The 27,392-nt window shown below is 33.7% G+C and overlaps 1 protein-coding gene across 2 annotated transcripts in view; it reads left to right on the forward strand.

Moving 5' to 3' along the window:
- The window catches only part of TMEM106B (transmembrane protein 106B), a 1,075,577-nt gene that overhangs the window by 33,121 nt on the left and 1,015,064 nt on the right, over positions 1-27,392 (forward strand). The window contains exon 1 of one of the 2 annotated variants that reach the window (XM_050709228.1): positions 23,978-23,984. The exons of the other annotated variant lie outside the window; for it this stretch is intronic. The gene's annotated coding sequence lies outside the window, so the exon portion shown is untranslated. Of the gene's footprint in view, positions 1-23,977; positions 23,985-27,392 lie in introns of those variants that run through there. 2 annotated transcript variants of the gene reach the window in all.

The raw sequence follows: 27,392 nt of genomic DNA on the forward strand, positions 1-27,392 counted from the left end.
TGTCTCCCTATCTTACCTTACTCCTCCTATGCTGAGTCTGTTTTGCCTGTCACAATAATTATTGTGTGATCTCCTCGTCCTTATCTCAACCCCTGAGCCCTTTTCATCATATTTTCTCCCCGTTCGTCTTTGAGGAGGGGGAGTGAGAGAGCGGTTGTGCTGGAGCTTCGCCGCCCACCCAAGTAAAACCACCACAAGTATGTATGCATATTTTAACAGCAAAACAAAGGCAAGCAAGACAATGGATACATAATCCAGAATTAAATAAATGTGACATGGAAGAAACAATTTGCAGCTTTTCCTCACTGCTTAAGCTGACAATCTTCATTGTTTTCCAATAATTTTTGCAATATGGCTGTCACAAAGATCTTGTGACGCTAATTCGGAGTCATAACTAAGCTTTTCTGGCCCTCAGGCACTTTAGTCTAGGCAGTCTCCTGCTGTTTGCTACCAATGTTTAACCTATTTTATTTCTGTAGCCCAAAAGAACTTTTTAGTATGCAATATTGTGCCTTTATATTCCATCTACAAAAGGTTTTTCATTTCATTTTATGTAGCTAGTCTGTACTGTAAGTGGTTTCTACCACAACTTTCCTTGTCTCAGATATGTTTCGTTTGTTTGTTTTTATCATGTAGGATAGAACATCACCCACCAGCACCACTGTAGCTAATATCTGTTAATTTTTCAATTTTAAACTCCTATACTCAAGATTTAATAACAGAGCAGCAAAAATCTCAAGGTTGAAAGCTGGCATTGAAGATGAGTGAATGTGGAAGAAAAGACTGATGGTTTCTCTGAAAACACATTATACCTGATGTCACTCTACAGGTTGATGTATTTCAGTTCTCTTGAATGCCCTTTTTGCTTAAGTGCATCTGGAAAAGTTTACATTCAAATTGTCCCTTGAGCTTTATGAGTACCACAGACCCTTTTATTATTGTACAGAACTTCTGAATTAGATTTAATGTTGTTAGAAGAGATTATGCCTATATTTTATTTCATAAATTGAATGAATTATACCTATATTTTATTTCCTAAGTGAAATGAATTATGGTCAGTCATGCTAATGCTAAATAAATACTTTAGAATATTAAGCCTTGACAGCTTTATATATCAATTAAATCTTAGAACAAGGTGTTCTGTTTGTATATAGCACACATATACATGCAAAGATGGTGGTTTCCATTAAAAAGTATATGCTACATTTATCAAAGGCAGCTGCATCACAGTATCTTAGTAACATAATGAACTTGTTTAAATAGAGAGAAATATAGTCGTATCTCAGAATTCATGGGGATAACATTTTCTAATCACTGACTTTTTATTGGTGACCTTTTAGGGATATTGCAAACAATCTGGTCGGAAGAAAGAAACAAACAAAAAAACATATGAAAATAAAAGATCAGAACATTTTTCCAGTTTAACCAGCCTGAATTACTAGCTGAGTAATGGGAGCTTCAGGAAAACAGTGAGGGATGTATGGGATATATAGTACACATCTCACCTTTTTCTTATTTCTGATTATGGATTTAGGTTTACATTGGCTGTTGCAATTTGTGAGAATAAATAATTTCTGCTCAATGTTAATACTTAAAATAGGCATGCAAGCACTAATCAAAATCCTTGTTGACAGGTAACAGGATTTGAGCTGAATATAAAAGTAGGTAAATAAAGGATGTTACTTTGTATTCATCTTGAAAACTAGAAGGCACTGAGATACCTTCCTTTTCATCTACACCTTCTTTCCTTGGTCTGTATAGTGTTTTGAGGTTACATTTTTTGCAGGTCATACAAGAAATTAGGTTTCCGGGCTCACTTTACAAGATAAATCATGAGTGCTCCAAGAAACTTAATTTTAGTACTCAGTAATTTCACTTTCATTGTAAACTGTTAAGTGAAGACTTGACACTAAGTAGACAAGTGAAACGGTCATTAAATAACACTGTTTTCAAACTTAGGAGAATTTGTTAATGTATTTCATGGCTGTTTTATATTTATTTTAAGGATCTCATAAAAGAGAATTAGAGGCAGGTGTCAATTTCAAGCAAGAAACTACAGATAAAGACTTCGGTCTTCAATTCTTGCCAACTTCACTTCTTGTTTTTCATATTGTTTATGCTCAAGGGCCAAACAGTGAAGGCTTGACTGGACTCCAATAAAATTATCTTTGATAAAAATTGGCTGGTGACCTCATCAACACATTCTTTCCAGGGTTATATTGGTTTCATGATGATTACTTCAGTACTTTCCTCCCTACTCAAAATAATCTCAGCAGCTTTAATAAGCAGGGAATTAAGAAGGTTATACAAGCCTTCCTAACAATAGTTGTAAGGAAGGTCATTATACAGTGGTTAAGAAGGTCATTATACAATAGTTATACAATAGTTGTCATTGGAATACCGCAAACGGCTTTTATATTTTTAATTCATCTTTTAGCTAAGTCAGTTCAATTCATAACGTGCAGTTACACTGAAGACCAACTCAAATCCTTGTAGATCTTTTTTTCAGAAAATGGGTCAGTCCCAAAATGTTTTTCAGTAAAAGTTAAGGCATTCCAGTGCCTCAGATCCACCTGAATGTGGGAGTAACTTTTGTGTGTCTTTCACTAGACTGCAAAAGATGGTACATGGAGTGCAGACCAATTATAGCAAAATAGCAAGAATTTTACCAATTCTAGCTACAATTCTGGGGGTGTAGCCTTCTAGATTATGTCAATGTTAGTTTCACTTCACTTTTTTTAAACATTACACCGCAAAATAAAGCAAAATTTAATAAGGTATAAAAGGTAGGTTTTCAAAGTGCTACAGAAAAAATATATATATTAAAAACACTTAATCATTATTTTCAGATATAAAAAGTGTCATGTGATCATATCTGAGCACAAAATCAGTGAAAATCCAAATACAATTTTTATTATCACATTTGCAAGACATCAGTCAAGCAATTTAAGACAAATAGATTGGACTAGAGAAGTATTAAGAACAGAATTTCAAATTTAGGTTTTGATAAACCCAATTTTTATTATTATTATTATTATTATTTTTAATAGGGCTAGTAAATTGCTGCAGAGTTAGAGAAGGTTAAGTAAACATACGTAATCCAACACTAAGGCAGAATTGTAAGCCAAGTAAAAAAATGAGAATAGAGAACATTGCAGAGTTTCTAGTAACTCAAGTGATTTTTTAAAGGGTGCTTAAGAATTAAAGAAAGAAAATTAAGCAGTGCCAAGGCCTCAGCCATCTCTGTGCAAAACAGTGGAACTGACCTGCAAGTTAATGTTAAAGTGTCCTGTTCTTAAGTACATTATGTTTTGGAAGCTTCTTCCTTTTTGGAGACCACATAGCAGGAACTCTGCCTCATTGAAACAAATTCCTTTTGATTAGAACTATATTCATATTGGAAACTATATTCACATTGGAAAATCTATCTGGTAAAGATACTTTTAAATATCAGTTCTGTTCTTGTTCAGAACAAAATTAGAAATTCTGAAACTATTTGGGACATTTCTGGAGAAAACACATTTTTATTTAATCAAATTTTGTCATTTCATTTTCACATGGATATTTTTCTCTCATTAGAATAATGTATACATCAGAGATCTATAAATTCCAAGTAGTTTTTAATTCTATGGGTGAAACAGCAAACCATGGAGAAAAATATTTTATTTCTTTTTCAAAATATATTCAGTTTATGGTTTGGGGTTTAAAAATACTTATTTGTACTTCATTAAAAGTTAAATGGTGATCTAATTTTAAAACAATAGAAACAAAAAATGTTTCATTTAAATAAATTGTCATGAAACATTTTTAGATTAATTTATTATTTCTTAATTTGGTTGAACCTGGGGAATTCATTGCAATTATTAGCTTCCTCCAACTTTTTTTTTTTTTTGATAAAGAAACTATTCTTCTAGCATTGTTTACATATATATACTACATATCAAATAAAAAATGGAATGACTAATCATTAAAAAAGAAAATAGTTTATTCTGTAAATTTTATACTTTATTCTGTAAATTTCAAACTTTAACATTACTGAATTGATATTTCTGCCCATATGTTTCTTTCCAACAACATTCTGGTATACTGATAGTCACAGACTAATTTGTTTATGATGTGATCACAGACTCTCAATGAATATGCTTCCATTAAAGTGTCAATGGCTGTATTCATTCCAGATTCAGTGGTTTCAGCAGAAAGCAGGCCCTAATGAGGTCCTGTGCAGGGCTGCAACTAACTGCCAAGCCTTTGCACAAAGAATGGCAAAATGTGGTTTTGATCCAATTTCTGCATGAACCTGGAAGAAATTGGATATGTGACTGACTTAGTGGGTTCCTGTGATCTACCATAAGATTCTTCTTCATGCCATTTCCTAAATCTTTGATGTAAATAACACTGGGCCAGCTTCAAGCTGTGATTTTGCAGTTGAAACTTGATTTCTAATGTTAAGGTGAAGCCACATAACAAGAAATGATGGGTAAATATCACATTCAAGTTTTTATTTTAAGAAACTAATGTTTTATTTATACAAACAGCAACTTGGACTGCTCCTTCATGTGCTCTTGAATGCTTTAATATTTAAATTTCTTAAAGCTACTGATAAAATGCATTCAAAACAAGGGTGAGTCAAAGGATCACATCTAAAAGGGCACAGTAATGCTAACAGCCTATCAGGAACTTAACTACATGAGAGCTCTGAAAGCAAATGCAAAGCTGCCAATAGCATCTGGGGAGTCAGCCAAGAAGCCAGATGCTATCAAAAAAAAAAAAAAAACATATCCTCTGCTGTTTGGCTTTTTGGTGTCCCATGGGTACCATTGAAAGTCAGAAAGATCCAGTGTACTTTATAGAACAATATGCTAGGCATCAAATGCCTCTCCCGTTGTTGAGGACAATTTCATGCTGAATAGTGGTGATGCCAAAAACTAAGAATAATATCTGGTAATATATAAAAAGGGTCCAAAAAATAAAAGTAGTTTTCCAATTCATCTTCCTTGTTATATTAAATTTGAGAATGAGAGAAATTCAGGTATAGCTCAGTGCTCGGGTGTGGAAAATAAGCAAAGCTAAAAGAGGTGTTTTATTAAATCTGGACTCCAGTATTAATTTTTGAATCAGCTTGTTGCAATGTGAATCAGATAATTTTAAAAGGCATGGAATTACTTAGCAAGGGATCCTGAAAAGAAAAACAAGTCTAATCAATTTTATTTACTTTTATTTAGTTACAAGAGATAAGACCAGGAATTCTTTTAATTAAAGATTCATAAGATTGATGATGATTTGTGCTATTTATCTGTTTCTTCAAATTTTCTTCTCCCTTTATTTTAAGGATTTGTTGGAGGAATATGTGTCCTGCTTAATTTTCATATGCAATAAGAACTATAGTAGAAAAATTTCCAGTGCGAAACTGTGGAAAAAAAATGTGTTCACTTATTTTCTTAAAATTGATATCAATGTATTCACTCTTAAAGAGCTGATACATTTCATTTTAGAAGAGAATTTTGTTCAGAAGTATTAGCAAAGATTACCACAGAGGCATTTTTAAAAGCCCTTTAAATTTTTTGCACTTGCCTGAGCAAAGAATGAAATGGAAGTATATAACATACATGTAAGTATCATATGTATCTGAGATTATTGACAATATGTTGAATAAACATGGAAGGTATTAAAAAGTTTTAATAAAACAAATCAGTTTCTGAGTTTTCAGAACCTACTATCCCATTTTGTTTTAAAATATAACACTATCCCTCTTTAGTGCCATCTTTTCTCTTGAGGAAGTTAATGGAATTTATCCACTGGTTTCATGTGAAGATTATTATTATGATAGCTCAGTTTCATTTGACTATATTATTTGAGAAATGCAAAAATAGTTTTGAAAGGATTTTAATAATTTCTAATTGATATCTATTCTCTAAATACAGGGAAGTGCTTTGAGTTTTAGATAGATGGTGAATTGAATTGACTAGAACTGGAAGCAGGGAATGGGAGGCCAAATAGTGCCCTTCTTTTTTTTATATTGCATAAAATCGTGTTTCCAACACCAAGTATTCTCTTTTAGCAAACTGTGTTCTTCCTAAATAACTACCAGATTCCTCTGCACACCAAGGTTAGAGTTCAGATCATATCTCCAGCTGACAAAGTGTAAGACAGTAAAATAAGTGGTAATCTTTTGAAGGATAGTCCTTATTTTTCAACAAAGATTACCTTAAAGTCTCTCCCACCCACACATGACTTAGTCCAGTAGGGTTTATTACAGTGAAATCATGTCTTAGTGCTGCAATTTAAAATGATATAAATTCTCTAATAAATAGGAAATATTCAGTAATATTCAGAAATATCAGTATTTATTTATTGTCAGTGCATTCATTGTTTTTCTCCAGGGAACGTCTTAAGTATGTTAGTGATTAAAGCTGTCATTATATTATCATAAATATCAACAGGGCTTTTTTGAATCCTTGAAGGTTACAAAATGTTACTTTCAGAGACAAGGAAATCTAAAGAAGGAGACAAAATTCTCATCCATGGTATAAATAAAGTAAATCCTAAAGAAGGTAAATCCTAAAGTTTCAGAGTCATTTTCCAGGTTTTCTATCTCTATCTTCTAAAATGACTGAAATTAAATAATGCCAAGGTCCATTTCAGTATGGAGGTATGAATCCTGAGGTTATAGGTAGCAGGAAAAACTACTACAGAAAACTGTAGCACATCTCACTGTGAGTAATGACTTGTACAGAAGATGTTCAGTTATGGTTGAACATCAGACAGTTACGGTTTAACTCTCTTCATGACATTGGCAGCTTCCTTTTCTTCATTACATTCTTTTCCGTTACCTTGAATAAAATTGTATAATTGGATGTTATTTTCCTAAACAACACCATTTTGTAATAATGCAAAACCAAGATCCGAGTGTATGTTTTAGTTTAATAGACCACTACTATTAAACCAACATTGGCACTGCTGAAATCTCTTTTAGATCAACAAGTGAAGCAAAGTGTGACTGCAAAATCATATTTCAAGCCTGTAGGTAAAGAAGACAGTAAGTCAGTCATGTAACATCACTGATTCATACTATTTATTATAGTGTCTCAAAATAATGTAAATTTGTGGACAACAGAGCTCAATTTCATTCTAATTTCACCTAGAGAGCATTGAGAGCAGAAGATGATACAGTGTTGAATTACTAGATTTCATACCTCTGGGCTATGTATACTACTTTATGCATCTTATAAAGTGAATTTACTCTCTGAGATATTGTCTCCCAATACAGTTATGTAATTCCTAAAGGATAACATTTCATATTTTATTCAACAATTTCTAAATCAGAGTTCAGTCAGGAGCCTCCCTAAGTCACCAATTCAGAACCTATAATATCATATATTACTTATATTATACTATATATTACCTATATAACCTATATAAGCCACTAATACTGTGGTGGTGTTTGGCCATATCACAGGTTGTAACTTGTCTGAATGGGAAGGGGAAATTATCAAGAAGAGAAGGTGGCCTCTCTTTTCCCCACAATGAGCTACCAACACAACAAAGAACACAGAAAGGAGAAATGGGCTACTAAAAATGTGGAATTATCTTTCCTTTGGAAGAAAGGGGGAACAGTAAACATTTCTGGGTTTCTATTCAATACCTGAAGTTGTGAGAAAGACCTTATGATAGCTCACATGTGAGCAGAGAAGCAAAAAAATCCTACCAAAAAAAAAAAAAATCCTACAAAGTGCGACAGTAGGAAAGGGGAAAGTAGTAAATTATTTATCTGAATGTCTTCACGATGAGATATTTTTCTCAGTCAAGGGGAGGAAATGCTGACATGATAGGTGTAGAAAAGAGACTGACAACATTTTTAGGTGCAATCATTTTTTTCAGGTGAAATCATCATTTTTAAATTATTTTTTATTATTTAACACAGGAGTTCCATGACTTAAAAGCTATTTTACAATAATTTATCTTCACTGTCATATTACCATGAAAACAATAGTTTAGAAGAGCATTTTCTGTGCCTATAACTATTCTGGTGACAAGTGTCAGGGAATAAACATGGAAGATGTAGAAAACACTCTTGAACACATAACAGATTTGTATATGTATGTAGTGTCAATTGCATTAGCAGACCTTTAGGAAACTGTGAGAATAAAATTATTGCCTGCAAAACTATTCCAAATACCAAGGTAATTTTGGTATGACCTCAAATATAATGTACATTTAATGCTATAACCTTCTTAACACACTAATTCTTAATATTAATTAAAATTATAGGCACCAAAGAAGGAATGTTCAATATATGGTTTATTTTCTCAGCCTACACCTTAGCTGGGAGACAGCATTTAGTCTAGCTATTATCATCTGGCTTCGTGTTTTTAACTTGTGAATGGGAGGGGAATGTTTCCTCAGTTTTGATGAATACCAAGTCTTTTCTAGAAGGATGGAATTTTAAACAGTGTGCAGCCATCTCCTGATTTATAGAGATTTATATATGTATATATTTTATTCAGAATTTGAAGTGAAGACAGAAAAAAAAAATACACCAAAATGTGTAAAGAATGCAAATCCTGGAATGGGCATGGGATTAGTACTTAGCATTGCATAGAATCTACTTCAAAGAAGCAGCCTTACAATTAATTGAAATGAATGGAACTGAGGCAAAGTTGGTGAGCATCTGAAAATGGAGGGGGAGAGGGAGGAATATTATTTAAGCAAGTAAATAAATGAATATTTGACTAAGAGTGCAGAATCTAAAGAGATTCACAACTGTTCAAGAGTTTGGTTTAACGGTGTCTTTGAAAAAATATTGCTTTCCTGATCTGACTGTATATATTTTGAAAACCACAGCACTTTAATATTCTCTGAGATCTAAGAAAACTATCAGGCTTATTTCAAGTTTTGGAGTGTTAGAAAAGTGTCTATGACCAACATGAGAAAACAGTCTCTTCATGCTTTTCAATGCTCAAAGCATATTCAAATGTAAAAATCCAATAATTTAATTGCAATAACAAACTCACTGATGTGTGTTTATCTTTCTTTTACACACAGGGATTTACTGAAAATCACCTTATGGAAAAGTAGTTCTATGTGCTAAACTCCAAACTCAATGGAGCACTACACATAAAAGTTATTAAAATCAAATGGTTCCCTTAAACTTTAAATTCAAACTCAGAGTACCAGATAATCCAAAAGGAAATTAAGAGAAATGTCCCTGTGGGAAATGGTAAAACTAGTGCACTTAGCATGAAAGTTAAATGATGAACCAAAACAAGAACAATGAAATCCCTTGGAAAACATTTTTTTTCAAAATGTCTATACATGCATGTGTGCACACATCCAAACATTAAACACTTAAATTGCTTGATTACTGCAAAAGGTAAACTTCCAAAAAATAACTTGTCTAAATTCAAAGAAAGATAAATAGCTCCTTTAAAGTTTTTGGGTTTGATATTTTCTCATTGCACGAAATATAAATGTCAAACCTTTAACAGAGCAATCATATTACCAATATATGATTCTGATTTATGTTTTCTAAGGCCAAGGTCAAGTCCCGGGAAAAATCATCCTTTCTCTGACAGCCTTTGTAGATTCCACACTCAATCAAAGGCACTTTAGTAATTTCCATGGCATGATGATTAGTCTATAGTTTTTCCATAAAATTTGAGAGTATATCAAATATTCACAACACTCTTTGCTCTTGAAGAGAGCTAAACAACCGGTAGGTGTTGTTCAATAAGATCAACTGAAAACAGATAAATGACTATGTATAGGACTTCAGTAGACTGGCCAAGACTTCCTGGCCATTGTGGGCAGTATCCCACATGTTTTTAGTAGCTGTGAAAACCAGGCTAAGTGCAAACATTTATTGCGTTCCTGTGAATAAAACTCTGTCTGCAAATAGTCCCCAAAGTTAGTTGTGTGTGGTTTAGCTATCAGTTAAATATGTCCTCCTTCAGATCTGATTCTTCACATGAGAGTTTGTTTTTCTAAGCAGTGTCAGATAGTATAAAGAATGATACCTGTTCCTCTACAAACCATTTTCTTTCTTACTGCTTTAGTCCATCAGAGGATAACACCGTTACCTTTTGTAATGACATTATTCAGTATGAGTGGACATGTCTCAAAATGCAAGCTTCACTCCAGCAATAACGAACAGGATGCATATATCATTGAATCATAGAATCATAGAATCATTAAGGTTGGAAAAGAACTCCAAGATCGTCTGGTCCAACCATCCCCCTAGTACTAATATCACCCACTAAACCATGTCCCTAAGTGCCATGTCCAACCTTTCCTTAAACACCCCCAGGGACTATGACTCCACCACTTCCCTGGGCAACCCATTCCAATGCCTAACTGCTCTTTCGGATAAGAGATATCCAACCTGAACCTCCCCTGGCACAACCTTAGGCCATTCCCTCTTGTCCTATTGCTAGTTAATATATTTTCACTAGGTAATATATTTTATTAATAGTTAATATGCTTTTTCTTCATTAAATCTATATATTTAATAAACAAATCTTTAATAATCTCATTATTATATATATTATATATAATATTGAGAAATATTTAAATTGAAATAATATAATATATATATTATACATTATACATTATACAGTATACATTATATAATATATATAATATATAATATATAATATATTATATCAATATTATATCTCTCATAATCTCAAATTATTTTTCTCAATTAGGAAGTTTTCCTCCATTTTCCTAAAACAGTTTTTTACCCTTCATATAGCTCACTATTATATAAAAACAATGTGTTAGAAATTTTGCCAAGGAGTAAAAGAAGTGGGTGAATGTAAAGACCAGTACATTGTTTCTTTAAAGAAACTTGATAAAGACCAATACTTGTAAAGTCCAGCAAAGTATATCTAATGCATCCAATCAAATCAGTTCTGTACATGTTATTGAGTAATTATTGCTTAAACCAGAACTTCTACTTTTTATTAGTCATCTTGATGCTCAGATTGCATAAGCTAAATTGATTGCTTAAGGAGCCACAAATACCATAATCACAAATTTTATAGTTTTATGTAGGATGTTATGAAAAAAAATTATCTCATTGTCTTCAATGTGAAACAAGATTACTTTTCCCTAAGCAATGCAGTAGAAGGTACATAAAATCACGTGTGAAATCATTGGTTCCCTAATACCACTGTTCTGAGTAGAGATAATTTCTTCATTCAGTTCATAAATTCTCTTGCTTGTTTGCATTTGTAGCTCTCCCACAGAACTTCACTCCACTGATCTAATGTTAGATGTTGGTTCAGCTCTCTTATTTCTGATTGAAATATAATAAGTTGGCAGTAGATAAAGATGGATCTAATATCGTTACTACTGGCTTTTGCACAGAGATCAATTAAGATCCAATAGGATTTCAGGAATTTATTTGTTCCCTGATCATGTCTTAATACCTCCTTACTCTTCGAGAAGGCTTCTCTGATTTCCCATCATGTCATAAAGGAATGTTCTATGTTTTTCTACCTTTATATATGTATTTCTTCTCAAGAGACAGAACGTATTCACTGTGAGGGACGTGATGGATAAAAATTGGAAGGGTTAGTGAATTATTGTTATTTATTTATATTATGGCTGTGTTAAGAATCCCTGACCATATCACTGTCCCGTACAGAAAAGAATGACAAAGGTACAACTGCACAGTGCGCAAAAATAACTTGGAAGATGCTACATGTATAATTATGGTTTCCATGTATTCTTCTATGAAGCAATTAATTATAAGCTGTTCTAGAGAAAAAACAAACAAACAAAAAAAAAGACTTACTCTCACTTTGTATTCAGTCAACTATATAAATTCAATATTTTTTTTTTTTGAATGAAAGAGTGATTGGTATTAATATCTTGAGCTTATTCTTCTTTGGCTTACTACTAACAAAAATATATATACCAACTATTCAGAATTTTGAAGACTTTCCATAACTTCAATTATTTCATTCTATGCTACTGCTGTATTTTTCATGTCATGTCCAGATAAGAAATTTTATACTAGAAAAGAATTTATTTGCTTTCATTAAAGCTTGCCTTTTTTTTCTGCAAACTTTTCAGAACTTTTAATAAATTTGAAAATAATCTCATTTTCCTTTTTAATATCACACTGTCATATAAATAATTGTGTTTTTTTTTCTAATTTATTTTTTAGTAATTTTTGAATGAATTAAACTGTTTACAGCTTAAGTTAAAATTCACTATATCCAAACCTCTTACCAATCTACGACAAAGAAACTCCCCAATAATCTCTCATTATTTTGGGGATCGTATCAGTTTCAGTAAACTTAAAGTTAAAACATGCACACGTCAAAGTTTTGACCTTTGAGATTACTACAAGTCTAAAAAACACTTGCATTTTCACCATCTTTGTGTCACAAGGAATTCCTCAGCACATCTGGCTCATAAGGGAATAAAGTAGTTGTTATATTCCCCTTTTTGTCTTATTCATATTTTTTTTTATGGAAAGAGAAAAAAAATGATTTAGGAATATACACAGAAACTACAAATTGCTACTTTTCACATCTCTCTTGTGCATAAATTAAATGCAGGTTTTCTTCAATGGTAAGATTTCTGAGGTTTTCCTCAATTTTAAGTCAGGTTCAAACTCGGTAGAAAATTGTTCAGCCAAGTACCAGAGTCAGTGAAGACTCTCTATTTTTTTTTCTTTTTATGAGAATAAACAGAAAAGTAGTACTTTGATAATTTGTCATAACTTGCAAGTTTCTTTACATTACTGTGTTTTCCAACTTGCATTTCTCCCAAAGCGTTCTCAGTTTCTTCCACTGTAACATATATACAATTTCATATTTGTAGGCCTTGGAATGTCAGGGATTCTATTATCCCCTCATCACTTTCCATAATTTCATTTATATTAATTCAATATAGTTGTTTTTACTTTTCTTCATTTCACATTTTTGATAAACGGTAGTATTAACCCAAACTGTAGGGCTCATCATTCAAAAGCATAGCTTTTTAGAAAGGCTTCATCAAAGTCAAATATCTAGTCCAATGTATCATAAGTATAGGCATTTGTGATTTTTCTTGTAAGTTTTCTCTTCGCTACTCAGTGACACAGTCAGAGTAGCCTACCCTATAGAACTACAGGAAGAAGGAATTTCCTTGATGCTATCTCACCAAGTTTGCAAAGAGCCATCTAGAATGAGATGCATAAATATGGCTGCATTTCTGAACAAAATCCTCTTCGTATTTCTCAAAAGAATAATCTACCTCATTTTGGAAAAAAAAAAAAAGAAAAAAGTAAAGAAGAAGGAATTTATTTTGAACTCATTGAATGATTTCCAACCAAGTGTTATTCCTTTTTATACTAAATTGAAATATTTTGTTGCTAATATTAATTTGAATCCAACCTTTATCCAAATCAAAGTTCAAAAAGGAAAAGAACATCCCTACAAAAATAGAATGAGCCACATAAATTTGGGTGAAAACAAAATATTTTATTTTATTCTTTTTATTTTCTTAAAGTGTTTTGATTTTTTGTTGTGGTTGTTTTTGTTGTTGTCTGTTTGCTTTTTCCAATGGGAGAAAGTTGTATTTCTTTTCGTTTAAAATTTTCAGTATGTTTATGAAACCAAAAGCCCAGTGATTTGAATCGCTCTACAATCAGTTTCGTTATCTTCTTTTTCTAAATGCAGGTGGTAACTATCTGAAATGAAGCTTGAAGTTCTGAACTAGAAAGCTTTCAATATTTGGTAGATTAAATGATGATCCTTCTTTTGTTGGGTAATCATATGAGATTTTATCACAGGACACTTCTGGGGTTTTAGTTAAGTTTTTCAAAGACAATAGAGATTCTCCAGCTTTCTGTATCTCATACTTTTGCTTTAGGTATATACTTTATATTATTTTTTCTCAAAGTTAAATCAGAATTGTTTTATAAATTCGAAAAATATCATATAATCATAGAGTCATCGAATCACAGAATGATTTGTGTCGGAGTGGAACTTAAAATCATCTAGTTCCAACCTCCTACCATAGCCAGAGACATCTTCCACTGGGGCAGGTTGTCCAATGCCATATCCAACCTGGCCTTGAACACTTACAGGGATGGGGCATCCACAACTTCTGTGGGCAACCTGTTCCAGTGCCTCACCACCCTCCCAGTAAAAAAATTCTTCCTTCTATCTAATCTAAACCTCTTTTAGTTTAAAACCATTACCCCTTGTCCTATCACTACCATCCCTGACAAAGAGTCCCTCCCCAGTTTTCCTGTAGGCCCTCTTTAGTTACTGGAAGGCCGCTGTAAGGTCTCCCTGGAGCCTTCTCTTCTCCATGCTGAACATCCCCAATTCCCTCAGCCTGTCTTCAAGGGAGAGGTGCTGCAGCCTCTGAGCATCCTTGTGGCCTTCCTCTGGACTCGTTCTAACAGGTCTACGTCTTTCTTATGTTGGGGGCCCCACAACTGAATGCAGCACTCCAAGTGGAATCTCACAAGAGTGGAGCAGAGGGGGAGAATAACTTCCCTCAACTTGCTGACCACAGTTCTTTTGATGCAGACCAGGATATGGTTGGCTTTCTGGGCTTCAAGCACACATTGACAGCTCATTTTGATCTTTTTATCTACCAACACCTCCAAGTCCTTCTCCTCAGGGCTGCTTTCAATCCATTCTCTGCCAATCTGTATTCATGTTTGGAATCGCCTCATCCCAGATGGGGGACCTTGCACTTGGCCTTGTGGAAATTCATGAGGTTCACACTGGCCCAACACTCAAGCCCGGCCAGCCCCCTCTGGATGGCATCCCTTCCCTCCAGCATGTAAACCTCACCACACAACTTGGTGTCATCCACAAATTTTCTGAGTACACTCAATCCCACTGTCCATGTTGTTGACAAAGATGTTAAATAGTACTGGTCCCAGTACCTACCCCCAAGGAACACCACTCATCACTGGTTTCACCTGAAATTCAAAGCACTGACCGCAACTCTTTTAGTGTGACCATCCAGCCTGTTTCTTATCCACCAAGTGGATAAGGTCCATCCATCAAATCCATGTCTCTCCAATTTAGAGACAAGGGTGTCATGAGGGACAGTGTCAGATGCTTTGCACAAGTCCAGGTAGATGACATCATTTGCTCTTCCCCTATCCATCAATGCTTTAACCCCATTAACTCCCAGATTTGTCAGGCATGATTTGCCCTTAGTGAAGACATCCAAACCGGATCTTTGAAAAATAACAGGTTTTTTAATAAATCAAATTGCAATAGAATCTGGAAATCTCACAGAATCTCTCTTCTGAAAAGGTAAACGTTATTCAACTCCTCTGACAAAGGCTATGACACTCAGCCTAAAAGTAAGAGTAACTTTGTAACTAGCAGGTCTTTATAAAAATGAGTATAGTGTGTAGCTGAATATGTTCCAGGTTTCCTTTCTATACAGTGCCATCTTGAGAGTAATATATCATCTCAGCATCTTTTTGTGATGATGACATATTACTCAAATACATCGCCAGCCTGAACAGTGTTTCAAATGATTTATAAGACTAGTAAATCATTAGAGTGAGGCACACTGATGATGTATTATTCAAAGATAGTGCCATATGGGTAAGAAGGTTTTAAAAGCATATTCAACAGAATAACAAAACAAAAAATATAAAGCACAAATTCACATCATGCATAAGGCTGCTGTCCTAAGATTGCATAAGAGTATTAATTACAAATGAGCTCCAGAAAGGATGTAGACTACTGCTCCTTCCTCTTTCGTGACTCAATTTGGATGCCATTGGTTAACAAGGAATTGTACAGGGTAATAATCTAAATAAGGCACATAAATAATAAGGCTCCTGAGTGGAGTAGTGGGCAATGGGATTCTGCTGCATATCCTTACCAAAATTTTTAGAGATTTTTGCATCTTTAATACCCACCTGCAACAGAGATGTGGATGGGTAGGAGAGTGTGAAAAGAGTAATAATGAAATGATTTTTGTTGATTTATAATGTAGTTCTGGATCATTCTTTTAAACTTCAGCAAAATCAGCACACTAAGAAAATTTTCTCAGTTCTGCTTGTGGCTACATGAATAGGCCAAAGCCTTTCAATACACAGCACAATATAAGAGTTTATGAGAAAGAACTTGGGCATAAGAACTTGACAGTAGCCAGGAAAGCAAGAAAATATTTTATAGCTTTTTTATTTCTTGCTATTGTAAATTACTTCTTACCCTACTATAGGCAGACAATACCGATCTAGTTCTCTTATAAAAATGCTGTCAGTGAAAGAAAAATGAGGAAGCCTGATATGACTAACACTGACTTTTTAGTTACATTTGAAGGGAGCAGTTTCTGTATACAGCAGTGCCCTATTAGTTTCATAACTTTTCTAATTAAAATACCCTACATAACTAGGTTAATTCTGCTGAAATATATGTATATGGGGTGAGTGGGCCAATTTCTTCCTAACCCTGCAACTTTTATTTCAGATCATACAGGGGCCTGAAAGTTTACTTTCAAGTGGCTTGTGAAATCTGTAACAATGGTCCTGCATTATGTGAATATATTGGATAATAGCAAGAGAACTGTTCATGAACACATAACTTTCTGGTGGCGCTCTGTGTAGTGTTATTGTAGCAGCGACAATAATTAAAAGCAAAAAGCATCAAGTTCAAATGTTTGTAATATCAAAAAACGCCAATTGAGTAGGATCCAAAATTTTAAGGAAAGGAAATTTCTAATTCATCAAAAGATAATCACAAAACCAACTTTTTCTTGAAACGTCCAGCTGCAGGGCTCTACATTTATAACACAGAGAAACACCAAAGTAAAACTGATAGTTTTTTTCTTAGACGTTAAAATTCTGGGAAGAGAAGCTGCCTTTCTAGTCTTTCTCATATTTGGGAAACTGTTGAATTTTCTGGGTTAAGCTTTTATCTGAGACTAATGCTTTTATTCTAAAATCCCCTTCCTTTTCTTTCTTGAAGAAAATTTCAGCTGTTGACCTTTAGATCCAGAGATTATTTGAAGAGGTGGAGCGTAAGAACAAAGTAAAAGATTTAGGTGCCATGAAATTTATGTACAATAATTTCAACTGCATTATTAACAGGATTTTTTCTGAAATAATTAATGATGTACAATAAAAATGTTAGCAACATTGTAACTGTACTAATGATAACTTTTGGGGGTATTTTTATCAGAATATTAAACTATTAATTGCACTTAGAGTAATTTGTTGGAACTACATATATAAAATATATACATATATACACATATAAGTGTACACATATATATGCAGTATATGAAATGTATACATATATACACCTGCCAATTAATTTTGAGTATAACTAGATGCACCTGGGCACAGAGTCTTAAAAAAGAACCTTTGAAAGTAGTTTTAGCAGCAGGTGTACAGGTGTTATCAGTTACAGATGTCATCAGGTACCGTTTACATGGCCCACATTTAAAATTCCTTTTCTAGAGGAGTAAAGATATATTTAATATAACCTAATATCGATTCATAATTTTCATATTTTGTTTGAGTTTACTAGATGAAAACAATTTGTTTCTTCTATTCACAGCACCACAGAAATCCCCTGCATTAATCAAAATCTAAGTTTTACTTTTTTTCACAATTGCTGCACCTTTCATCACCATTACATTGATGGTATGTCATTGTATAACCAACAATGCCTTAAAGTATAGTGGTCACAGACCTACAATTTGAAATAATTGAGTTTATCTGGAGCTACACACATTCTGAGTTACAAAATATGTCTGCTTATCTGACTGAAGCTCTTCCAAAAATTTGGGCATGTATACATATCTAAATATAAATTATTCTTAAACCTCAGAAAAGATAATTTAGAACTTCAGTCTCAGCATCTATCTTGTTCATATATCTTTGACAGAATAAATGGAAATAGAAGTACCTTCACTTTTCTGCCTTCTGTAGATACTTGGAGGTATAGACAATGACTTTGTATTGTTTATTTGAACTTTTAAAGGGGCTTCTGAAAATATCAGTATATTTTTAATTGTTTTCTTTAGCTGATCCTTAGCTGATTTATTGTGACAATAGCTGCATGAAAGTTAAACGAATTTAAAGCCAAGGTAATTTTGGCTTGGAGTACAACAGAGCTGGAATTTCATGTCTAATGATTCACTGTATATGTGCAGAGACAGACAGACAGAAACAGAGAGAGTTGAATTGTAACCTCTATCTCCTTTTGTTATCCTGTGTAGTTAAAATAATAATGAGCAGAAAGAAAAGTAGTTCCACAAAGATTCAAGGTCAGGATCTTCCAATATTTTCTAGAGAAGTCATAAATTATTAGAGACATTATAAAGCATATACTATACAGAGTGAGAACACATGAAATCAGATTTGAGTCATTTTGTATGTTTACGTCTTCTAATTTGATTGAATCTGTTTTACTGAAACTTCCTCTATTTTATTAGGGAAGGAGGTTTAAAATAATTTGCACTATTGTCAGCAGACCTCTAGTCACTATAGTTGGTGTTCGCTAGACTGGAAATGTTCTCATGTTAAAGCTGATCTCCAAAACAGATCAGATAAATTTTGTAAACATCTATAACATTCTTTGTAACAGGTTATTACACAGAAAAGAAGAATCACTGCCCAGTCTGTTGAACATGTTAGATGTCTGGATGCTAACACAGGAATGATGGAGAACATGGAGATAAAAATTCTTGTGACAAGAAAGCATTTTCACCTGGCTGGATTCACCTTCTTATTGTGATGTTTTCCTTATCTACTCTTCTCTTTAAAGAGTAGAAATCTCTACTAAAATTCTTGGTTGTGTTAAAGGGAAAGAAGGTAAGAGTGTTGCCATTAGAGGAAGGGCAATGTATTTTAACCCAAAAGGGAGGGTGACAGGAAGTCACAGACGTGTCAAATCAAAGTAGTAATAGAGAATTTAAACAAGGTAGAAAATATATAGCAGAAAACATGACACTCCAGAAAGTTTTTAGAGTGTATTGGTAATTATTTGTAAGAGAAAGCTTAGCAAGCAGAGATGAGAGGATATAAACTCAGAAACTTCATGCATAAACAAATGTAATGAAAAAATGAATTTTGAAGGATATAATAGGCCATGAAGTCCAAAATGCTAAACTATACCAGTGCAGAGGAGAAATAAGAAATATAATATAATACTAAGCCGTACATCAGGAACTCTATTTTTCTGAAGCTTAAGAGGCAAGCATATAAAAGGTAGAAAAAAATAGTTGGGATGAATATATTAAAAAAAAATAATAATCTGGAGTCAAAATTATAAAGGACAATAAGAATAGAAATTCTATTTAGTAAGTGTCAGAAAAGGTAAGAAAATCATTTTATTAGAAGTTTAATGAAAACCTTAAGAACTGTTCTCTTAGTGAACTAAGGAAACTAAATGTTTAGTTATTTTCTGCTTCACAGTTTTCCGAAATGTTAGCAGATCATCAGTTAATGACACTGGCAGAGATTTGGAGACATAGCCTAGAACAAATTGTAATAAGTTTGATGGTTGCAGATTTCTCAGATTCTAAGAAATTTGTGCTGACATATTTAGAAGCCGTCTGAAACTCTCAGAACCTTTAATAATTATTTCTGAAAACTAGTGGCATTACAAAATTCTGAAGATCAGTCAAACATTGAGCCTGTTATTAAAAAGAAGAAAAACTGTACAAGAGAACTTTAGACCAAACAGCCCAAGAGTAACTCTTTCAGAAAAATAAATAAATAAATAAATAAATAAATAAAAATAAAGTTAACTAACTCTTAGCACAAACTTGTTATGAATGTAAAACATGGGTAACAAGAATTTAAGACATGGGTAACAGACAAAGCAAAATTGTTAGGAATAAGTTGTGTCACGTAAAATGGACTAATTTTCATTTCCAGTAAATAACGGATCTTGAAGCACATTCTCATTGGCAAATTGACAAGACAGCCTAGATTAAAATTTACTTAGATGAGGAAGAAACAAGTTAGGAAAAGGAGAATACCTGTAAATGGTTCACTGTCAAAGATCCATTGGAAGATCTGAAAGAGTCACTGGAAACCTGGATTTATAATGTTATAAAATATAAGATGAACCTGAGTAAAGAAAGTGAGAAACTCTGTTATGTCAGAATAACCAAAATCAAAATATAACCTAGTTGAGCATCTGTACTGCAGAAAAGTATTCCAGGATTAAAAGAAATAACAGGCTGAATATAAATCAAACTACCTCACAATTCTGTGAAAGGGTACACATTACATTAACATAGAATTATAGAATCATAAAATGGTTTGGATTCAAACAGACCTTAAAGATCATATAATTCCAAGGCCCCTGCCATGGGTAGGGACACTTTCCACTCGACGAGGTTGCTCAAAGCCCCATCTGAACTGGAAATATGATATATAATGGTATCTGTAACTCCTTAAAAGCACAGTTTTCAGGTTTGGGTATAAAAATTCAGGTTCCTAAACCCCTAGGTTGAAAGCAAGACCTAATGGCTATTTGTCAGCATACAAAATATTTTATGGCAAGCATATCGCACTTCTAACAAATTTAACATGCAGCTGATCTGCAGATAACTGACCAGCAAGTATTGTGTATCAATAGCTGTCAACTTCAAGCTGTACACATGGTCTTCTGTACTGTGAAGAGAGCATATTCTGTAAGACACAGAAAGTATCCTTCAATTGTAAAGCCTCAGCTAGAGTACTTACATTCAAATATCAGCAGTATGTCTTCGAAGCAAATGAAGAGGAACAAAAGAATTAGTGGAAGAACGGTAGTAGAATCTCAAACAGCATCACTTAAAAGAGATTTAGGGTTAAGGGACTTAGAGTTAAGTCTAAAGAGGACAATACTGATAGGAGACAGCAGTCTTCAAATAAGTGGAAAATTTCTGCAAAGTTGTCTACTATGCATAGAACAAGACTTAATGGGCTTAAATTTTATTGGGGAGATTTAAGTTATACATTAAAAAATATCTTAATGGAAAGGACAGATAAGCAGTAAAATAGGTTGCCTAGGGAGATTCTAGAATCTCTATCATTAGCCACATAATTATTGGGAATAATTTAGATATAGTTGAGCCTGCTGTGAAGGTAGTTAACTTCTGTGAGGCTGTATGTCTCTGTGCACCCTACGGTATGTTCGTTTACACATTTTATGTCTGCCACACCATCTTTTCTGAAACTTCATCCTGCTCCCAGCCTTATTTATCCATTTTTGACTGCAAGTCTAATCATGACATTTAAATACACTTGTAAGAATAAGACAAGACAAGACAAGATTAAAATAAAATAAAATAAAATAAAATAAAATAAAATAAAATAAAATGGAAAAAAAAAAGGAATAAGATAACATGGCCTCTAAGCATGCAAAATCAAAAGCAGTTTCACAGGTTTTCTCTATAAACCTCTAGCTTCATTTCAGCACAGGTGAAAAATGAAATCATATTATTACTTCCTATAGTATGAAAGGGTAAAGAAAGAGAAAGATATTTGCAATATGTGGTTGTTTCTCTTCTTGTCTACAAATATATCAAATTGTACAGGGAACTGTACAAGGCTGGAGCACTAATTTGCCATAGTTCTCTGCCAGCTGTTCATGTGTTGGGTGTATTATCATTCTGTACCTTCAGAAACACCAGTTCTACCTAAAGTCTCAGTCAAGAATTTTATTGAGCTACATCCTGTATAATTTCCCAAGTTTATCACATTTTCAATATATTTCTTAAATATTTTCCTAAAACCAGGAGTGATATGTTGTATTTTTACTGCGTGAAACCCAAGAACCTCTAAAACAAATACATTTTTAAAAATAGCTTTTAAAAATAGTTTTTTTATTTGTTTGTTTTGTTTTGTTTTGTTTTTTTAATTTTAAATAATTCAGGTATGCCTCATGTTAATAGGTAGGATCACAGGAATCACCTTCCTTATTTTTCTCCTCACTGACAGCCCTTCCCCTCTCAATTTTTAAATTGAAATCTTTAAAAACATATTTATTCAAAACTGAAAGAGATTAGAAAATGGCTCACTTATTCAAACGGGTTCTGTATAAGGGATAAAAGATACCCTGTGCAATAAGAAAAACATATATCTTACAAAATATTGTGTAGTATCTGTTAAAACAATGTTTATAACATTAACTTCACTGCATTTATTTTATTTTATTTTATTTTATTTTATTTTAAGATAAAGGTTGCTATCTAGAGACTCCTCTTTGAAAACCATTTAATGCACACTTGTGGCTTTTATAATATACATTTGAATAGAATTCTTTTTTTCTCTATAGCTTTTTTTTTTTTTTTTTGATTAAAAACGAAGAGGAATTTCTGCCACAAACTTCAGCAATACCAGGATTTAACAATACATAAGCACTGTGTAGCACTTTTTGTAGTTTTCACAGGCTCATAAATCTTCCTTTCAAAAGTTCAGGTCAAGACAAAGGTTTGAGAGATAAATGAGATGAAACTTTTTTAAAAACACATTGTTTAAATGCTTTGAAACCTCAACAGGATTTTAGGAAGAATTATGGCAGATTTTGCCTAACAAGGGGGGAAAACAATGTAGGGAAAGGAAAACTAGTAATTTCAACATTATGTTTCGTTATTTCAATATTTTTTTTTTTACTTTTAATTTGAAAGTTTTATTTTAAACTTTTTAAGCTTTTTTAAACGTTTTTAAAGGCTTCTATTAGCATTGATCAAAAACTCAACAGATGGGGTATAAGGAAATAGAAATAAGATACAATTATACTACATTCTCTTTCCCTGTACATTAGTTTGAATCTTTCTTTAAATCATGTATTTTCAATGTACACAACTTTAAAAAAAAAAAAAAGGAAAAAGTGAAAAAAAGCATGTTATATTAAACAATAAATTTAAAAAAAAGAAGATTTAAAATCATATTATGAAACACTAGATTTTGTTCTAATATTCAGATATTAACATGGGATGTGTGTAGGTAGAGAGATGTAATAATAAAGAGAATAAATAACTTCAGTGAAACATGAGAGAATGTACAGGTTAGAGGAAAGGTTGTTTTCAGGAGCGTTGGCAGAGATAGTGAGAATTATATATTGTACTACATTTTTTATACTGTTATACTATATTATTTATAGTATATTTATATAGAAATTAAGATGAATTAAGAAGAAACATTACCAAACTTGCCAACATGCCAATGTACCACAGAAATCCCTTTGAATGTTTTAGCATGTGGTAGTAAGTATTAATATATTATTCTGAAAAAAAAAAAAGTCTTCCAAATTAAGAATATTTTAATGCCACTTTGACACATTTAGTAGTATCAGATTATTTCTTGATTTACGTTTTTTTTTTTCCCCATAAACTCAGTATTTCAGTATTCTTTCCTTTGTATTATGATTAACTGTAAGATCTAATCATTGCTAAAATTTTCTAGTTGGGATCTATCTAGTTTATCTGTGCAGTCCTGTGAATACTCTTGGTATTAAAGAATTGATAAATATTCATAGAATCATAGAATCATTAAGGTTGGAAAAGAACTCCAAGATCATCTGGTCCAACCATCACCCTAAATGTCACCCACTAAACCATGTCCCTAAGCACCACGTCCAACCTTTCCTTGAACACCCCCAGAGATGCTGACTCCACCACTTCCCTGGGAAACCGATTCCAATGCCTGACTAATCTATCGGAGAAGAAATGTCTGCTAATTTCCAACCTGAACCTCCCCTGGTGAAACTTGAAGCCATTCCCTCTAGTCTTATCACTAGTTACCTGTGAGAAGAGGCTGACCCCCAGCTCCCCACACCTTCCTTTCAGGTACTTGTAGAGAGCAATAAGGTCTCCCCTGAGCCTCCTCTTCTCCAGTTCCCTCAGCCACTCCTCATAGGACTTGTGCTCCAGGCCCTTCACCAGCTTCTTGGCTCTCCTCTGGACATGCTCCAGGGCCTCAATGTCCAACTTGTAGTGAGGGGCCCAAAACTGAACATAGTACTTGAGATGCAGCCTCACCAGAGCAGAGTACGGGGGGACGATCACCTCCCTGGTCCTGCTGGCTACACTATTCCTGATACAAGCCAGGATGTCATTGGCCTTCTTGGCCACCTGGGCACACTGCTGGCTCACATTCGGCCGAGCATCAATCAGCACCCCCAGATCCTTTTTCTCTGCACAGCTCTAGAGCCACCCTGCCCCAAGCCTCTAGCATTGCATGGGGTTGTTGTGGCCAAAATGCAGGACCTGGCACTTAGTCATGTTGAACCTCATCCCATTGACCTCTGCCCATTGACCCAACCTGTCCAGGTCCCTCTGCAAGGCCTTCATACTCTCCGATAGATCAACACTTCCCCCCAACTTGGTGTCGTCTGCAAACTTACTGAAGGTGCACTCAATTCCCTTATCCAAATCATCAATAAGGATATTAAGGAGGATGGGCCCCAACACTGAACCCTGGGGAACACCACTGGTGACTGATTGCCAGCTGGATTTCACTCTGTTCACTACCACTCTCTGGGCCTGGCAATGAGCATAACTGATGAATATATGTTATATTCATAACAATAAATAGCTGAAAAAAACTCATGTTCTGGTAGTCTAAAGGACTTTGTGGATAGCTGTTCAGAGAAATGATAAGGTGTGCAAATGTCCATACCTCAGAGGACAAAAATAATGAAACAGGTTCATGAACCTGAAACTAATGTCAAATAGCAGCACTGAATAGGTAAATGTTGCAGGAGAGATTGGTATATTGAGTTTTGGTGAAGGCAGGAAGTCCTTCCAGACAGGGCAGGACCAGTTGTCTTCCTTTTTATCAAGTATAGCTAGCCACAAGGGCCCAGTGTATCGTAGGATGGGGTTCCTATTCTCTTTCATTGAACATATGAATTTTTCTACCAATGGGCAGTTTTAAGTATAAATTAAATCTGAGTTTATCCTTCCTTTAATCTCACCTTTGTGTCAGTTCTCTAGATATGACTCACTGAATCATATCTGCTGCACACCTTTCATGAAACATATTAGGCTCCACATTGAAATCTTATCACCATGGTAGAGAGCACAGAGGTTCTTTGCACCAGAAAATTATTCTCTCTGGCCTACTTTAGCCATTCAACCATATAAGTTCCAAGGCCTTAATAAATAGGGACAATGTTGTGGTCAAGAAAGAGAAATAGGCTTGTTCTCATGGAATTCCTAGCTGTCCTACTAATTTTTTTTTTCTTGGTGTGTGTGTGTGTGAAAGTCTCTTTTTGGATAGTAGATTTCATAATAGCCTTCCTAATATGAGTGACAGGAAAGATAATATCACATCATCACCACTTGGGGTCTGTCTTTGGGCAGGAAAGCAAGAATTTGTATATGTTTCTGACTTTTGGGCCTGAGTGTGCATGTCTTAGAATATACAATCATGGCCAAGTATAAAAAACATCATTATATTCTTTACTTGAAATAAACTTCACTCAGTAAAAGAACTCTTTTCTCCAGCAGAAAGGTTTCTCTCACAGATTATTTGACTTTGTTCCTGAAAATACATTCCCTCTCATAACTCTCTAAACACTGTTTCTTTCTCTCTGACATGCTTCTTTCATTCAGGCATAGACTACTTTATAGTAATGTGCCACAAAAGGCTCATTACCATTGAAGAGTGAGAGTTTTCATTTTACAGTCCCATATTATGGCACGCTTTCCCCACTCCCATCTGCTCATATAAATCTCCTGATAAATTAATATCTCTGCCAGAGAAAAGTTATTTACTTAATCTTTTGGTTTAGTAAATGTTACCTCATTGTATACTTTCCATTGTTTTCTCGCACAAACAGTATTTCTCATGTAGCCTGATTTGTTACAGAAGTGCTTCCAGATGTCTGTCACAACTTAAGCGCTGTTTTTTTTTTTTTTTAAAAAAAAAAAAAAAGAAAAAGGAAAAAGAGACTGCTTTATATACCACTATGAGAGGTTGTCTTTGTGGAGTTAGAAAGCAACTTCTGTAGAGGACCTCTTAATTTTGCTAGTATTCAGTTGCCTCACCTTTCCAAATATCGAAGCTGGAAAAGCTGTTTACTTATTTGGCCTGACTTAGAAATAAACCCAATGTACAGGGAAATGTGCATTTAATAAATGTGTAGTGTTTCTTCTGTAAGGATGAAGTGTGATTGTCAAGGAGAAAATTGATTATGAAGACAACTTGTAAGTCATATAAGGTACTAAAGAGCACTATGGAGTATTCTATTTGCAGCACAAACCCTGGACTTTCTAGGGAAGTTATATGAAAAATATAACATTTCTGATAACATTATAATGTGATTGCATGTCATTCAGAACTATTATCATGTCTGCCACCAATGAAAGAGAGAACTAGTGATAAAATAAAATAAATAAATTGTAGCACTAGAAAGTGTACTGTAAATGCTAGGTGGTGCATCCATTTCAGAAAGAAATATTCTGTCATACTCCTGGATTTGGACACTTTTGTCTAGTTTATTTAGGTGGTGAGATCATTTATGTCTTCCCTTTAGTAGTAATTCCTTCATTCATAATGCTAACTTATTAAACACTCCTTAAAAGAGTACTTAGTACTCTCCCAGAGGTTTAATAGAGTTACTAAACTAAAACTGAATCTCAGAAGTGAGAATTCAGGCTGTTTCTTCTTTTGACTGGAATATGTTGTTAAACCTTTCTGCTTCTAATTAGAAAGAATAAAAACATATTGATAGCCAATTATATTCTAAAAGTACCGGATTAAAGGTTAATAAATCGTCTCTTCAAAATTAGTCTGAAACATAAAATACCTATGCAGTGAACTGAAGATCAGAAAATCATTACAGATTCACTTTGTGTAAAATCTAGCAACATACTGTGTCTGCTAATTAATGAATGTTTAACCAAGATGAATTATAGTGACTCTCTTATATAAAAGTCAACATGACAGTCAGTTTTCTACCAAATGAATTCATTATGGTCAGTGAATGAATAGTAATGCATTTGGAACTGAGGATCTTTTACATTAAAAGTAATCCATAGGGAAATATCCAAGTAAAGTCATGTAGAGATTTTACTCCAAATGCAAATCAAATGAAAAATGACAATCAAGCTAAGCAGAAAAGATACACTGCTAATTCCTTGAGAGGCAGTGCTGTGCATAACAAAAAGGGAAGAAAGATCCTTTGGAATTACTTGATACACAAACAACAGAATAAGATAGTCTTCCTTTACAAAAAGTGAGAAGAGGAAGAAAGGGAGCAGTTGATGTCTTTTGACTACAAGATAAGAAGAAGTATCAAACCATCTGTGAGCCTTGGTTTTAGAGAAGATTAAATATAAATAAAAGATCTGTGACCAGCCTCTCAAAGGTCAGAGTTTAACACTGGAAATCCAGCATGATTATGTGCTAAGTAGTTATGTTTGTTCAGACTGGCTGACTGAGATGGAGATGAAAAACT

This window comes from Cygnus atratus, chromosome 2 (assembly GCF_013377495.2).
Source record: "Cygnus atratus isolate AKBS03 ecotype Queensland, Australia chromosome 2, CAtr_DNAZoo_HiC_assembly, whole genome shotgun sequence".
Lineage (NCBI taxonomy): Eukaryota > Metazoa > Chordata > Aves > Anseriformes > Anatidae > Cygnus > Cygnus atratus.